The sequence below is a fragment of the Adelges cooleyi genome, unplaced genomic scaffold, assembly GCF_023614345.1.
Source record: "Adelges cooleyi isolate 19-005CV unplaced genomic scaffold, UGA_ACOO_1.1 ACOO_flye_CR_arks_rails_tigmint_CR_PRNA_9, whole genome shotgun sequence".
Classification (NCBI taxonomy): Eukaryota; Metazoa; Arthropoda; class Insecta; order Hemiptera; family Adelgidae; genus Adelges; species Adelges cooleyi.
In genome coordinates, this window is record NW_026096579.1 from 988,786 (window position 1) to 1,004,902 (window position 16,117).

A 16,117-nucleotide genomic window follows, 5' to 3' on the forward strand; every position below is an offset into this window, starting at 1 on the left:
ACATATTATATAAAGTAATTGGATTTTCTTAATAACGGTAGGAACCAAAACTAGTCTTTAAAATAATTGTGTGCTAGTGTAAAACTGAAAAAATAACATATATAATATACATGCTTATTGTCTTATTGATCATTTTTTTAAAATTAATTATGAACATTTATAGGCATAATAATATTATATAGATACATCATTTTTCCCAAAAGCTTATAGCACTATTACTGATAACAACATACATGATATGGGTGCGAGTAAACGAAACCTGCATACTGTTGCAACAGTCGGACAAAATATCTACCAATTTTAAATTAATATAAACTATAATTGAACATTTGTTTTGTTTTAACTATTTTTTATAACTGATACTTTTTATATTTAGTTAAGATAAAGAAAACAACAACTTTGATTGAGAAATTCACATGTAATAATATTGTAACAGTAAAAAACAATTTAAATCAACACGTATAATTAAATATTAAATTTTCCACGCAAAATATATACTAGTTTTAAATTATAATCATAATAAGTATAAAATTATCTACTTAAAAAATACTTGTCAAATATATCATAGCAAAAAATAATTGTTTTAGAAGAAAAATCATTTTAAAATACTAATTAAACATTATTATTTGTATATATATTACCTATAATAGCCTGACTAAAAATTACTGCTGCTAGAGAACCATCCATAAGTTCTTCATTAAATACATAATAATGTTTAAAATTATAACAAAAAAAAAATCATTCAACACACTTGTGCACTATGCCATTGATATTATTATGTTATGTTTATATTACATAATTTTAGTCATTTCAATCTAAATAACTAACAAAAAAATAAAAATTAACATCTCGGTCAGGCTTGTCGTACGCATATCTCTCGACTGTATCAAGTAGTTTTTCTGAGCAAAGCTTGTCTTTTGTTAAAAAAACATAAACATCGATCTGTAAATACAAAATGTAATTAACAATAAAAAGTATGTAGTGTTTAATATATTTTATTTAAAAATAACACTTATACATTCACCTCATGTTATCAAATGTATCTTGCGAGTCTAAAACTCAATTATATTTATGAAAACTATTTTAATAATTTTGAGTAGTAAGCTTGTTGTTGTTGTATCAATCCCTTGGTGTTAGTAACTGAAAAAATTCAAAAGTAAATACATTTATAAGTAATGAACTTTGAATACATAATTCAGCGGTTAAAAGTCTATTTGGCTGTTAGCATAAGGGCCATTTTTTATAGTTTTCAAGGGCATAAAAGTAAATGTATTTAACTTTGTTCTATCCAGTTAACCAAAATAATATTAAAGATACAAAAAAACTAAATACAACCTAACATTTTTGTGATATATATTTCAGTTTTTATCAAGCCAATAATAATTATAATAGTCGGATGATTTAAATGTTATTTGTCGTTAATGTCAGAACCATATATGTACAATAGGTAAAAAAAATCGATCAACATTTTTATTATATTTAATAAATACTTATATTATTTTTGTGTTGTATGAATTGGGTTACAATTACAAAATTAACCATCGATTTAAATATATTGTACATACGTACCAAAATAATTACACATACTCATGGTTATCTAAAAGTCGTAGAATTAATTAACGTCCATCCATGCTTGTTCACTACAATATTTTGCTGAATTTGAATGAAATAGTAATTTGCAGATAACAGTTCTCATGTGTTATCATATTTGTCGTATAATATTTTCATGTATTCTACGTAATACTCGAAGAGACGGCAGAGGGAAATTTAGCCTGAGAAGTTATTATCCAAGTTCATAGTTCCACAAAAAGTTATTTTTTTCAAAGCACATTTTATACTCTCATCAGTCATCAAACTATCAAACAACTCTTTCTTAATTGTGGCCTTAAAAATTCAACACATTGAGCAAGTTGTGCATAAGAACTTGATTCATAAAGCATTTCTCTGCTCTTAGGTAGAGTTACGGGAGATCCTAACCGTTTTTCTGTAGCATAAAAGTGATCGACAAAATTACTCATTGAAACTGCTGTTGGTTTGTTGGACGGTTTGATAATAAACATTTTCACTGTTGGCAGCTTGAATGAAGATTGCTTTCTAGAATAATTCTTGCTTCTTTACTGGAGTTTTTGTTGAACAAGTGACTTTACTGGTGTACGTTTTGACGGTGATCTTTCATTAATATTTTCTGTAGGAGACTATGGTGGAGATTGCACAAAACACTTTGGAGTAAACAAAATTACTATATTAATAATTATTGATACACAATGACTTAAGGTCTTATAATCTTCAGTATTATATTATCGGGATAACACTAACTATATTATCATTTATCAAGAACAAAAATATTATTATCACGCACTAAAATTTGAAAGTATATATTTTGTGATAAGAGTATATTATCAGTGAACTCCACTATTCTATAAAGTTCAAAAAGTATGAAATAAGGTTTTAAATCTTTGATCTAGCTTTGTAGTTTTAACTTTTTTCAATACCTACATAATTTAGAGAACAATATTGGTAAACAAGTAAATATTTTTATTCGTATAAATTAAGTGTCATTATTAGATTAGGTCATATTTTGTTACACTCGATAAACAGACACTTAAAATCTAAATCGTATGTATTTTACTTTAAAATAATTAAGTACCAATCTTAAAAGCATAAATGTCACAGATGTAAATCTTTCACATTGTGCACAACGCTATGCTTTGCGACCGATTGCTCACTTACTATAGCGGCTTTTTGATGAGATAAGGCTCAGAAAGAAAATATATTACATTAGATATCTTGCAGTCGTTCATATCATATAGAATGTCATAGGTACTCGGAGACTTGTGTGGCCTTATGGCTTCTTTGCTTTTTCCATATAAACATTTTGTTTTGGTAAATCAATAATTAATAAAAATTCTAGAACTGAAAGTAGGATGTCAATGCGGCGGCGGCGAAAACTCGGTATCTATTATCTTGCCGGTAGATGGCGCCATTGGGAGTTTCCATCAAAATTCCCAACGAGCACCCATGGAAATTCGGGTAAAGTTTACTGGAAATCTCGTAAAATGTAAAATGTTTGAATTCTGCGGCATTTCATCGACTCGCGGACTAGTCGAATACTGGAAAAAAACGTTTGTCGGCCGTCAGTCCCTGTCGAATGACACAAGGTCATGGGGGAGTTCACTCGACGGGTCGACCGCACCCGTCAGAGCATAAGTACTGATAATTGCCCGGCAATCGTCCAACTCCGGTTCCCTTTCAATACGAATAAATCTTTCGCCTTTTACTAAAGTTTTCCGTGGAGGGGAGCACTCAAAGGAGTCTAGATGAATAATTTTTCTAATGCCCGACTTTCGAGTTGGGCTCATATTACTTAAAAACGGAAAATTTAATAAAACTTCATCGATACTTGAGTGAGTTCATTACGTCATAGCACTACTGGCCAGTGTAGTGATTGTCCGTCGATTGGTGCTTACAACATGACACATTCCAGCCTTTCTGGGGTACTTGGATATCCTAATATAAAGTGTTAATGGGCCTAGAAGTTCGTGCATTTGCATGTTCAACTGAATGGTCCAAAAAATTGCTAGATAAGCTGTGAATTACATTTGAAAGAATGCAATTTCAAAAATAATTGTTTCGCATATTTCAGGTTTTTTTCATGATTTAAATATAAAAGAAAGCAGCGAAGGCCCTGCACGGGTTGTAAACAAAAAAATACACTTTAGACAATAATATTTTTTGTGTTTTTTTTATTTCAAGCTCAAAACAACATCTGAATACATAATGTGTAGTGAACCCGGTTGACGCGTATCAAAAATAGTTTTAACCGGTGTCTATCATCGTCGTTGTTCACCACATACAGTATTTTCGCCGTTTGTACATACCGCAGTACGAATTTGATATCTCTCAATTTTCCTTTGTCCGGCTCTTAATAAATCGCCGGTGTACATTTTTCTGCAACGGATATATTAGTCAAGCATGTACTTCAAGACCGCTGTGATCGTCGTAAACGAAAAAATGAAAGCCGGACGTGGTTTTTTTCCAATTTTTCTTACGCTTTACATGTCCGCTTTGGTATCAGCAGCAGTTCCGGTAACGCCGTACCACGTGGACGCTTTGAATATTATGTTTAATTTTTCCAACGATGGTTACACGATAGTCGTGCCGTGGATGGAAGAAGGCAAAGTTTTGACCGCCAAAGATATACTAGAAACCGACAGCAATCGCGGCCCCCAACTAGTCACCGTCAGTAACGCGGGTTGTAAAATCCGTCAAGCACATCAGCTATTCAGCTGTCAGTATGCCAGCACTCTAAACATTTGTTACCGTGACACTTTGGGCGCAGTACTCGCGTGTAAAGACATTGAAAATCCCACCACAACCGCGGTATGTATAACCATATTTAGGAAAATGATCAAAAAAATCGACGAAATGGTGGTGCTCGTTCTGGCCAACCTCTCGTTAATTAACAATGAATTCCCAATAACAACGTACGACAATGACGTGTCCGAAACGTTGGAAGAATTCAAGTGGTTCTACAGCACCTTGTTTTTCGAAGAAACATCACGCGACAAAACTTACCACGACTTAATAATCAATTCTACCGAAAATAATATAGACACCGCTTTACAAAGCTTAGGTACGTTCTATAATAACTTTTGCAGACCGAATGAAGATGGTAAAATTGCCGGAATTGTGCGATACATCGAGGAAATGCTTGTAGAACATCTGCCTCTCGACGTAATGGCAAAAGTTAAAGATGAGATAGATTCTACCGTCGACTCGTGCTTAAGAGATCTCATGGCTTAACCCGTAATACGTACGTACCGTAGCGAATTCCAAGAAAATTTAAACAAATTCATACTATAAAACGAATTATCTGTCTAAGAATATTTGAAAATCCAGCCAACATAGAACTCGAAACACCTCATCCAAAGCCGCAACAGTTATTCGCAATTTATTATAATAGCTTTTGTCAAATACATTTTATAAAATAACAAAATCTGTACAGCTATAAAATTCCATTTTATAATTATTAACTGACTATTACAATTCCAAATATATGTTTAAAAAAAAACTTCAAACTTTTAGTTATTTATGATAGAATAATATTTTGTATTGGTCAATTTTGATTTGTTTAATAATACATTGAACAAATACATTAAGGTCGTAGCATATAAAGGTGAGAGGAACTCACAGATCTGTATAAATAATTACGACAAGCAGTGATAAAATTACTTTCCAATTAACACTTTGATATAAATCGGTGGATAGTAGCTTAAAACCAATCTAGTATAAAGCAACCACAATAAGAAAGTATTATACGTAAGTGAGTAGTTGTAATAAATATGGTATAGTAAGTATAAAGTATGGTGTGGTAAGTTTGGAAATAAAATAATAAATACCAATAATAACAATTATTATTCGGAAAATTGTATACGTCATAGTTTAATTCAAGATCTACCTTTTGCTAATTTTCAGACTAAAATCCCTAAAACTTGTAAAAGTGAAATGAACAAAAAAAAATACCATCTATTTTACGGGAAAGGGATTGTGATATTGTACTATATTGTCTTAAGAATATTCTATACTTCATTGTAACTAATTGGACTATTTTTAATAAAGTTATGAAGCGCTGTAAATCTAAGTTGAAAAATATGTAAATCTTTTTGGGATTTTCCTCTATTTTGAAGGGGAAGGGTTGACTTTTTAAAATATTTGGCCTTTCAGATGCAATTTCTGATTTATAGAGTTGCTACTTGAAGAAATCGGTTCAGCGGTTTAAAACATATTTAGGTTCCAGACAAAAAAAAAAAGGGAAAATCAAAACACAATTACAATTCTCGGCTAATACATAAACTATTTTTTAGTTTTTAAAAAGTTTTTTTTTTTTTGCTAAACTTAGTGTTTGAACTAAGGAAGAAAGGGGAGAGGAGAGGAGATAAAACCTAAAGAACCACGCGTATATTCGTGGTTGACGCCATCAGTATAATAAAATAATAAAAAATAAAATAAAAAAATATAATAAAAAAAATTGTTTTAGAAATTAAAGAATACTCCCTGCTCGATCACATCGCATAAGACAAACAACAAGTCGTTTTTCGATTTATATTAAAAGTTCCCGTTTGACAGTGTACAATTTTAATAATATATATTTTATCATATAACATTTTGTTTTTCTTTGAATCTATTATTAAATCGACAATTGTATATATATATATATATATATATATATTATAAATATCTGTTATTATTATTATTATTTATGAATTAATTAATATAGGAGTTCCAAAAAAATACAACATCTACAATGCGTACAAATCCAACAGTAGTATTCCTGTTTCTAAGTATTTATCAACCTATGGCTTATTTAATAAACCATTGCATTTTCGCAATAACAAAGTATATTGGTGCAAACCTAAAAAACGAAATGCGAATAATTTGATAAACTGAAAGACATTTTTATCGAATACACAAGTAACAAAAATCCGTGTTGTGTATATCCCTACATTTTTTTTTTGATTTTGTACAAATATCTAAAAATTTAATACTTCTCAGCAGCTGAAAAAAATATACTAGGTGTTATTGACTTTAGCTTAAGTTCGTTATAAGTTCGTTTCGAAAAAATTGTCAACTTCTGATTTATTATAGTCTTTGTATTTTTATAATGAAAGTTTATATCAATAACGTTACACACGAAAACCAAACAAAATTGACAATTTTCTACATTATTTTGTAGTTGGACTGACTTGTTTTTCTAAAACTTGATATTTATCAAATGAATGTAGAAAAATACCTACGAATAAACAATTTAAAAAGAATATATATAAAACAACTATGTACACATCCCTAGAACGATGCGCATGTTTATTTAGTGAACATTTTCAACTTGAAGTATTATTTTATTAACTTTATGTTAGTATAATATGAGTACATACAAAAACTAAAAAATACAATTCGATAAATTCGTACAATGTATTGTCATTTATATGTATTATCAGATTATGATGTATGATTATTTTGGCCATGGTCGTAAAAAGTATATATAGTTTTTTTCTTGGCACTTTTTTTTTATAGTATTACCTTGAAAAGTCTTAGTTTATCTATAGACGGGAATAAGGTAGTAGACTTAATTATTTCCTTTGCATCAGGAAAGATACTTTAGTTTTCATACATTAAGTTTTTAAACTTTGCCAAATAAATATAATGGGTAAAAAGAGTTAATGGTATTTTCTGGGTTCAAGACATAATAAAAGACAAAATTAATTACTTTGAGTTTGAGCTTGGGAAAACAAATTTATTAAGAACATGTTGAAGTTAATTTAGGTCTTTTGGGACTATATAAACACAAGCTGTTGTCCCGAAACAAAATTATTTTTTATAGACATAAGTCTATAACATAACTTTGATTTGATTTTAATTGAATTTTATTTTACAATATCAAACTCAGTTGAGCCTAAGTCATCAGAACGTTACACATATCTGTTTTCTTTAAACCTATGTATTTGTACATGAGTATCCTACATTTAAAAATTCATCTATAATTAATGTAAAATCAGGGTTATAAAATGCAAGAAAATAAATAGTTTTAACATTTACTATACTTATGTGACTAAAGCCTAAAGGTGTAAAGTAGCATACAATGTATTAGTATTTAGTATGTTATATATGATAATATTATAGCTAGGTATATAAAAATAATTTTAATGAAAACTTTTTTTCGACCAAAAACCAAACTACAAATTTCTTTTTGTAAAAAAAAAAATTCATTTTAACCACCAATTACTTTTGTGTTTTTTTATTTCAAGCTCATAGCAACATCTGAACAAATATCCATATGCAGCGAATCCGATTGACGAGTATCAAAATTAATTTTAACCAACGTCTAGTTTGTACATACCGCAATAAGAATTTAATATCTCTCAATTTTCCTTTGTTCGGCTTTTATTAAATCGTCGGTGTACATTTTTCTACAACGGATATTAGTCAAGCCTGTGTACTTGAAGAGCGTTGTGCTCGTCGTTAACGAAAAAATGAAAGCCGGACGTGATATTTTCTTAATTTTTTTAACGCTTTTCATGTCCGCTTTAGTAACAGCAGATCCGGTATCGCAGTACCATGTTGATGCTTTGAATTATATATTCACTTTATCCGGTTGGAGGAATATGTCTCAACGCGACGACATCAAGATAGCCGTGCCATGGATGAACACCCGCCGCCTCTTGTCCGCCGATGTTATACTAGAAACCGACAGGTTCCAAGGGCTCCACCCACTAGTCACCGTCAGAAACGCGGGCTGTAAAATCCGTCAAGCACATCAGCTTTTCAGCTGTCAGTACGCCAGCACTCTAAACATGTGTTACCATTACACTATAGACGCAGTACTCGAGTGTAAGGTCATTGGAGATCCCGCCACAACCGCGGTATGTATAACCAAGCTTAGGCAAATGATCCAAAATATCGACCGAATTGTGGTGCGCGTTCTGGCCACGCTTTCGTGTATTACCGATGAATTCCCAATAACAACGTACGACAATGACGTGTCCGAATTGTTAGAAGAATTCAGGAGGTTCTACAGCACCTTGTTTTTCGATGATACATCACGCGACAAAACTTACCACGACTTCATAATCAATTCTACCGAAAATAATATGAACACTGCCTTACGATGCTTGGGTAAGTTTTATGATAAATTTTGCAGACCGAAAAATGGCAATGTAATTGCCGAAATTGGGCGAGAAATCCGAAGAATGCATAGAACATTAAATCCCAGTGAAGTAATGCAAGAAATTAAAAATCGGATAGATTCTACCGTCAACTCGAGCTTAAGCGAACTCTGGACCTCTGTTGGCTTCGAGTACGATGCGGTAAATGATAAAACCCGCGTTACGTACGTACCGTAGCGAATTCCAAGAAAATTTAATCAAATTCATGCTATAAAACGAATTATCTGTCGAAGAATAATTGAAAATCCAGCCAACATAGAACTCGAAACAATCTTCATCCAAAGCCGCAACACATATTCGCATAATAAAATGTTCAAATTGTCAAATACACGTTTATGAAATAACAAAATCTGTACAGCTATAAAATTCCATTTTAAAATTATTAACTGACTATTATAATTCCAAATAAACGTTAAAAAAAAAATCCACAAATTTCTAGTTACTTATGATAGTTACCAATATTTTGTATTGGTCAATTTTGATTTGTTTAATAATACATTGAACAAATACATTAAGGTCGTGGCAAATTAAGGTGAGAGGAACTCACAGATCTGTATAAATAATTACGACAAGCAGTGATAAAATTACTTTCCAATTAACACTTTGATATAAATCGGTGGATAGTAGCTTAAAACCAATCTAGTATAAAGCAACCACAATAAAAAAGTATTATACGTAAGTGAGTAGTTGTAATAAGTATGGTATAGTAAGTATAAAGTATGGTTTGGTAAGTTTGGAAATAAAATAATAAATATCAATAATAACAATTATTCAGAAAATTGTACACGTTTAAGTTAAATTCTAGATCTACCTTTTGTCTAATTTTCGGACTAAAATCCCTAAAACTTGTAAAAGTGAAATGAACAAAAAAAATTACCATCTATTTTACGGGAAAGGGATTGTGATATTGTACTATGTCTTAAGAATATTCTATACTTCATTGTAACTAGTTGGACTATTTTTAATAAAGTTATGAAGCGCTGTAAATCTAAGTTGAAAAATATGTAAATCTTTTTGGGGGTTTCCTCGATTTTGAAGGGGAAGGGTTGACTTTTTAAAATATTTAGGCTTTCAGATGCGATTTCTGATTTATATAGTGTTGCTACACGATGAAATCGGTTCAGTGGTTTAAAACATATTTAGGTTCCAGACACAAAAAAAAAGTGAATATCAAAACACAGTTACTCAAGTACAACACATTCTCGGCTAATACATAAACTATTTTTTAGTTTTTAAAAAGTTTTTTTTTTTTGTGCTAAGCTTAGTGTTTGAACTATGGTAATAGTTTTTAGATAGATGACATTTTTAGATAGATTAATGACGATCTTAATTAGTTAATCAGGTTTTCTCAAAGCCAATAATATTTTTTTTTATAACATACATATAAAAGTATTACGTGAAATGAAACATATTTCGTTAATTATTTTTTGTCTACTAAGTCAATTTTAAAAATATTTCAAATGTTTTTCTTCTAATCACACGTTCACAACGATTTGATTTTTTTTAAATTTAATAAACCATTATAACGACTATTCAAGCCTAGCCATTTCTAACTTAGATGTATGTTATATATTTTTAATAGATAATAAGCACACATTTCCTCGTTGTATGTACAACACATCATATCATATAAGTAATAATCAATGCTAGCGTTACGATACGTTTATTTTACTTATTTAAACACATTATTCTTTTTTTTAATAATATAATATGATATTACACTGCATAAAATGTAGTTAAATTCAAACTAAATTACTTTATTTAAATATTGTGCACATTTAAAATATGTTTGTACATTAGGTACTTGACGATAAATGGACAGACTGATAATATGTTAATTGTTGAACAATGTAATAATGAATGGAATTTTGGTTATTAAGAGCCATGGCAATGTTTATAAGATTCAATTTTTTAGCAAATACCAAGTTATATCATACAACCACGCGATAAATGAATAAAGGAAATTTTAAAAACTGAATTTTGAAATTTAAAATGTTTGGTTCCCTAAGGAGTATTTAGCATTTTTGACCAAGTGTAGCAATATGAAGTAATGACAATATTTTATAAAAATTGATTGAATTTAGTAATAATAAATGTCGGTTGCTAAGTATTTGTTTTTTAATAAATACTTCATATGTATATTTTATATTTTGTTGACCATGGTATATAATATTTGGAATTTGACAACTATTATTATTTAACATAATGTTTATCCAAATGTTTATATTTTATAAATAATGTGTTTCATTATTGGTCGTTGGCGAAGGAGGTGAGTTTATATCACTTATTTAAACACAATACTACAACTATTATTTTTTTTTTTAATAATATAATATGATGTAACACACTGCATAAAATTTATTTTCACAGCACAAAAAATTAAATACAAACTAAATCACATTATTTTATTATTGTGCACGTTTAAAATATGTTTTGTACATTACTTGACGATAAATGGGCAGACTGATAATATGTTGATTGTCGATCAATGTATCGATGAGTGAATTTTGCATTTTGGTTATTAAGAGCCCTGGCAAAGTGTGTAATTTTTAATAATTAACCAAATACTAAGTTACATCGTACAACCACGCGATAAATGAATAAAGGACATTTTTAAAACTGAATTTTGGAATTTAAAATGTTTCGTTACCTTGGCGGCATTTTTGACAAGGTACAGACAATTTTTTTTTTTTTATTGAATTTAGTGATAATAAATGTCTACTAATGATCTGTTTTTAAATAAATACTTAATAATATATATATATTTTGTATTTTGGTGGCCATGGTGTATAATGTTTGGAATTTGACATTTTTCAAAAAACTGGTCTTTAATTGTTTAATTTCTGGCTACTGCGGCTTAAGCAGGTGGCGATAATTTTAAAAACCATTGCAATTTGAACATAATATTAAACAAGTCCACAAATATTTTCGAAATTGAATAAATTTAGATTTTTCAAACCCTATGATTGTATTGTACACATGGAATTTCGAAAAATATAATGAATTTTGACTTTTCATAATAATTTTGAGTCGTCCACCGTGATTTTGAACAAGTCAAAAAAATTTTGGGTTTTTCCCGATAGGAATTTTGACTTTTCCATAATAATTTTGAGAATTCCAAAATCATTTGGTATTTTTTCAACCAAATTTAGATTTTTCCTAAATAATTTTGGTTTTTCAAATGTTTGGACAAATGAATATTGTATATTTAAAAGCTTTTTCTAGACGTTTATTTGGGCCGTTCCCGGTGGTACTACAATACCGGGTCAACCCGCAGTGGAGTAGGAGCAAGCCCCAAATTCTCCACCAATTTGAAAAAATTAGTTTAACATTTGAACAGCTGGGCCGGATTGCACTGAAAGTGCATGCCGCGAAATGCGCCTCGTTACACCTATCTGGTCTCACTCATGTCGGTGCCCGTGAGACGATAGGCCGAGCAGCGATACTTTCGCAGGCAAACTACATTCTATTTATCAAAAAACAAACGCACAAACAAAACGCAGAACGATAATTTTGGAAAACTCGAAAAAATTGTCAAAAACGCTCGAAATATGCACGAAAACGTGCTAAAAGTTGCTCTAATTTCTTGTAAATGTCAATTACAATTTAAATAATATGTTTCAAAAAGATTTCGTAAAGATTTTGGATCGAACTTTTGAAAAAAACCTGCCAAAATTCCACAAACTCAAAAAAAATTCAGCGTCAGCGGTATCTACCGGCAGCCGCAGGCAATGCGGTCCGCGCATTTGTGTATAGCCTCCTTCTCTACTGCTTTACTATACATCCGTTAGATAGCACTACTGTTATGCTTGCAGTGATACAATATTTATTTTCAAAATTTGGGAAAATTCAAAATCCAAAATTATTTTGCAAAAGTCAAAATCTTACAGTAGGTTTTTTGGGAAATTCAAATTTCAAAATTATTTTGGCCGTTAAAATTCATCTTATAGCGTTTTGGAAAACTCAAAATCAAAATTAATAATGCAAATTCAAAAAAACTCAAACCTCTAGTATTTAAAAAAACTCAAAATCCAAAACTATTTTTGAATTATTAAAAATTTTCCGGTAAAACCAAAATTATCATAAAAATTCAATATTACTATTTTTTTTGTATTTTAGATAATTCAAAATCAAAAATTTTTTTGCAATCGTCAAAATCCTCTATTGTATTTTAAGATAGTCAAATTCCAAAGTTTTTATCTAATAGTATTTTTAAATTCAAAATCAAAATTGTTATGGAAAATACAAAAACCTCTAGTATTTTGGACAAGTTAAAATCTATAATCATTTAAATTCTGTTTGCTATAGTAACCAAATTTAAAATAATGGCTACGGTTTATTTTCAAAACGTTTGCCATCAAGTAGCAGCAGCCTAATATTAAAGAGACAGAACACAAGTTTTCGATCAACAACAAACCGTGAATTATGGCCTATAAAATTATGAATAATTATTATTTAACTGTTAAAAAAATATATGTATACATATGTATTTGGTTATTATTCTGTACATAACCATTGGCAGTTAAAATATATAGAAGTTCTTTGTACATTTCTATTATGACTTAATATATTTTGTTTAACACCATCGTAACGGTCACAAAAATAGTAAAATAATAATTTTTTGAAAATATTGGTTTTTCATAGAATTAAAATATATTTGTATAAAGTTGTTGATCGTCTAAATAAAATAGCAACAAAGAAGAAAAAAAGTTGCATAGACTTGGTGAATAGAATTTTGGTCTTTCTATAGAGGAAGTGGAATTTAAAGATTTTACATTATTTTTACATATTATATAAAGTAGTTGGATTTTCTTAATAACGGTAGGAACCAAAACTAGTCTTTAAAATAATTGTGTGCTAGTGTAAAACTGAAAAAATAACATATATAATATACATGCTTATTGTCTTATTGATCATTTTTTTTAAATTAATTATGAACATTTATAGGCATAATAATATTATATAGATACATCATTTTTCCCAAAAGCTTATAGCACTATTACTGATAACAACATACATGATACGGGTGCGAGTAAACGAAACCTGCATACTGTTGCAACAGTCGGACAAAATATCTACCAATTTTAAATTAATATAAACTATAATTGAACATTTGTTTTGTTTTAACTATTTTTTATAACTGATACTTTTTATATTTAGTTAAGATAAAGAAAACAACAACTTTGATTGAGAAATTCACATGTAATAATATTGTAACAGTAAAAAACAATTTAAATCAACACGTGTAATTAAATATTAAATTTTCCACACAAAATATATACTAGTTTTAAATTATAATCATAATAAGTATAAAATTATCTACTTAAAAAATACTTGTCAAATATATCATAGCAAAAAATAATTGTTTTAGAAGAAAAATCATTTTAAAATACTAATTAAACATTATTATTTGTATATATATATTACTTATAATAGCCTGACTAAAAATTACTGCTGCTAGAGAACCATCCATAAGTTCTTCATTAAATACATAATAATGTTTAAAATTATAACAAAAAAAAAATCATTCAACACACTTGTGCACTATGCCATTGATATTATTATGTTATGTATATATTACATAATTTTAGTCATTTCAATCTAAATAACTAACAAAAAAATAAAAATTAACATCTCGGTCAGGCTTGTCGTACGCATATCTCTCGACTGTATCAAGTAGTTTTTCTGAGCAAAGCTTGTCTTTTGTTAAAAAAACATAAACATCGATCTGTAAATACAAAATGTAATTAACAATAAAAAGTATGTAGTGTTTAATATATTTTATTTAAAAATAACACTTATACATTCACCTCATGTTATCAAATGTATCTTGCGAGTCTAAAACTCAATTATATTTATGAAAACTATTTTAATAATTTTGAGTAGTAAGCTTGTTGTTGTTGTATCAATCCCTTGGTGTTAGTAACTGAAAAAATTCAAAAGTAAATACATTTATAAGTAATGAACTTTGAATACATAATTCGGCGGTTAAAAGTCTATTTGGCTGTTAGCATAAGGGACATTTTTTATAGTTTTCAAGGGCATAAAAGTAAATGTATTTAACTTTGTTCTATCCAGTTAACCAAAATAATATTAAAGATACAAAAAAACTAAATACAAACTAACATTTTTGTGATATATATTTCAGATTTTATCAAGCCAATAATAATTATAATAGTCGGATGATTTAAATGTTATTTGTCGTTAATGTCACAACCATATATGTACAATAGGTAAAAAAAATCGATCAACATTTTTATTATATTTAATAAATACTTATATTATTTTTGTGTTGTATGAATTGGGTTACAAATATAAAATTAACCATCGATTTAAATATATTGTACATACGTACCAAAATAATTACACATACTCATGGTTATCTAAAAGTCGTAGAATTAATTAACGTCCATCCATGCTTGTTCACTACAATATTTTGCTGAATTCGAATGAGATAGTCATTTGCAGAAAACAGTTCTTATGTGTTATCATATTTGTCGTATAATATTTTCATGTATTCTACGTAATACTCGAAGAGACGGCAGAGGGAAATTTAGTCTGAGAAGTTATAATCCAAGTTCATAGTTCCACAAAAAGCACTTTTTATACTGTCATCAAACAACTTGTTTGTAATTGTTGCTTTAAAGATTCAATACATTGAGCAAGTTGTGCATAAGAACTTGATTCATAAAGCATTTCTCTGCTCTTAGGCAGAGTTACGGGAGATCCTAACCGTTTTTCTGTAGCATAAAATTGATCGACAAAATTACTCATTGAAACTGATGTTGGTTTGTTGGACGGTTTCATAATAAACATTTTCACTGAAGGCAGCTTGAATGAAGATTGCTGTCTAGAATAATTCTTGCTTCTTTACTGGAGTTTTTTCGTTGAACAAGTGACTTTACTGGTGTACGTTTTGACCGTGATTTTTCGTTAATATTTTCTGTAGGAGACTATGGTAGAGATAGCACAAAACACCGAAGAGTAAACAAAATTACTATAACAATAATTATTGATACACAATGACTTAAGGTCTTATAATCTTCTACACAATCAAGAACAAAAATATTATTATCACACACTAAAATTTGAAAAAATATATTTTATGATAAGAGTATATTATCAGTGAACCCCGCTACTCCATAAAGTTCAAAAAGTATGAAATACTTTCCCAAAAAAAAAATCCAATCCTCTTTCCATGAGGCTTCGATTATTTTTAACGAATTTTTCATTTTAGCATTTTCTTTCTTATTAATAAAACACCGATAAAATAAATTATGTGCTGAAAAATTACCGTTGTCCCTCTAAAATGACAAAACATTTTTTACATCATACATAGTTTACGCTTTATTAGTTATGTAGTGCATGTCTGTAAAAATAGCAGCACATAAACAATA

At 29.1% G+C, this 16,117-nt stretch overlaps 1 long non-coding RNA gene, 1 other non-coding gene and 1 pseudogene across 4 annotated transcripts; 1 reads left to right on the plus strand and 2 right to left on the minus strand.

The window, feature by feature from the left end:
- Positions 1 to 515: 515 nt before the first annotated feature.
- Positions 516 to 15,802, minus strand: LOC126846481 (uncharacterized). 3 transcript variants are annotated; one of them, XR_007686890.1, is made up of 3 exons: positions 15,076 to 15,802; positions 1,025 to 1,140; positions 516 to 942 (listed from the first exon to the last, which is right to left on the minus strand). It is a non-coding gene; the product is annotated as an uncharacterized LOC126846481 (long non-coding RNA). The 3 variants fall into 3 exon arrangements; XR_007686891.1 differs by lacking the exon at positions 1,025 to 1,140 and adding an exon at positions 14,531 to 14,646; XR_007686889.1 differs by lacking the exons at positions 516 to 942; positions 1,025 to 1,140 and adding exons at positions 14,155 to 14,448; positions 14,531 to 14,646.
- On the plus strand, positions 3,235 to 3,356 carry LOC126847296 (U5 spliceosomal RNA). Its single transcript, XR_007687040.1, has one exon. It is a non-coding gene; the product is annotated as a U5 spliceosomal RNA (small nuclear RNA).
- On the minus strand, positions 11,949 to 12,164 carry LOC126847281 (U2 spliceosomal RNA; annotated as a pseudogene).
- Positions 15,803 to 16,117: the final 315 nt, after the last annotated feature.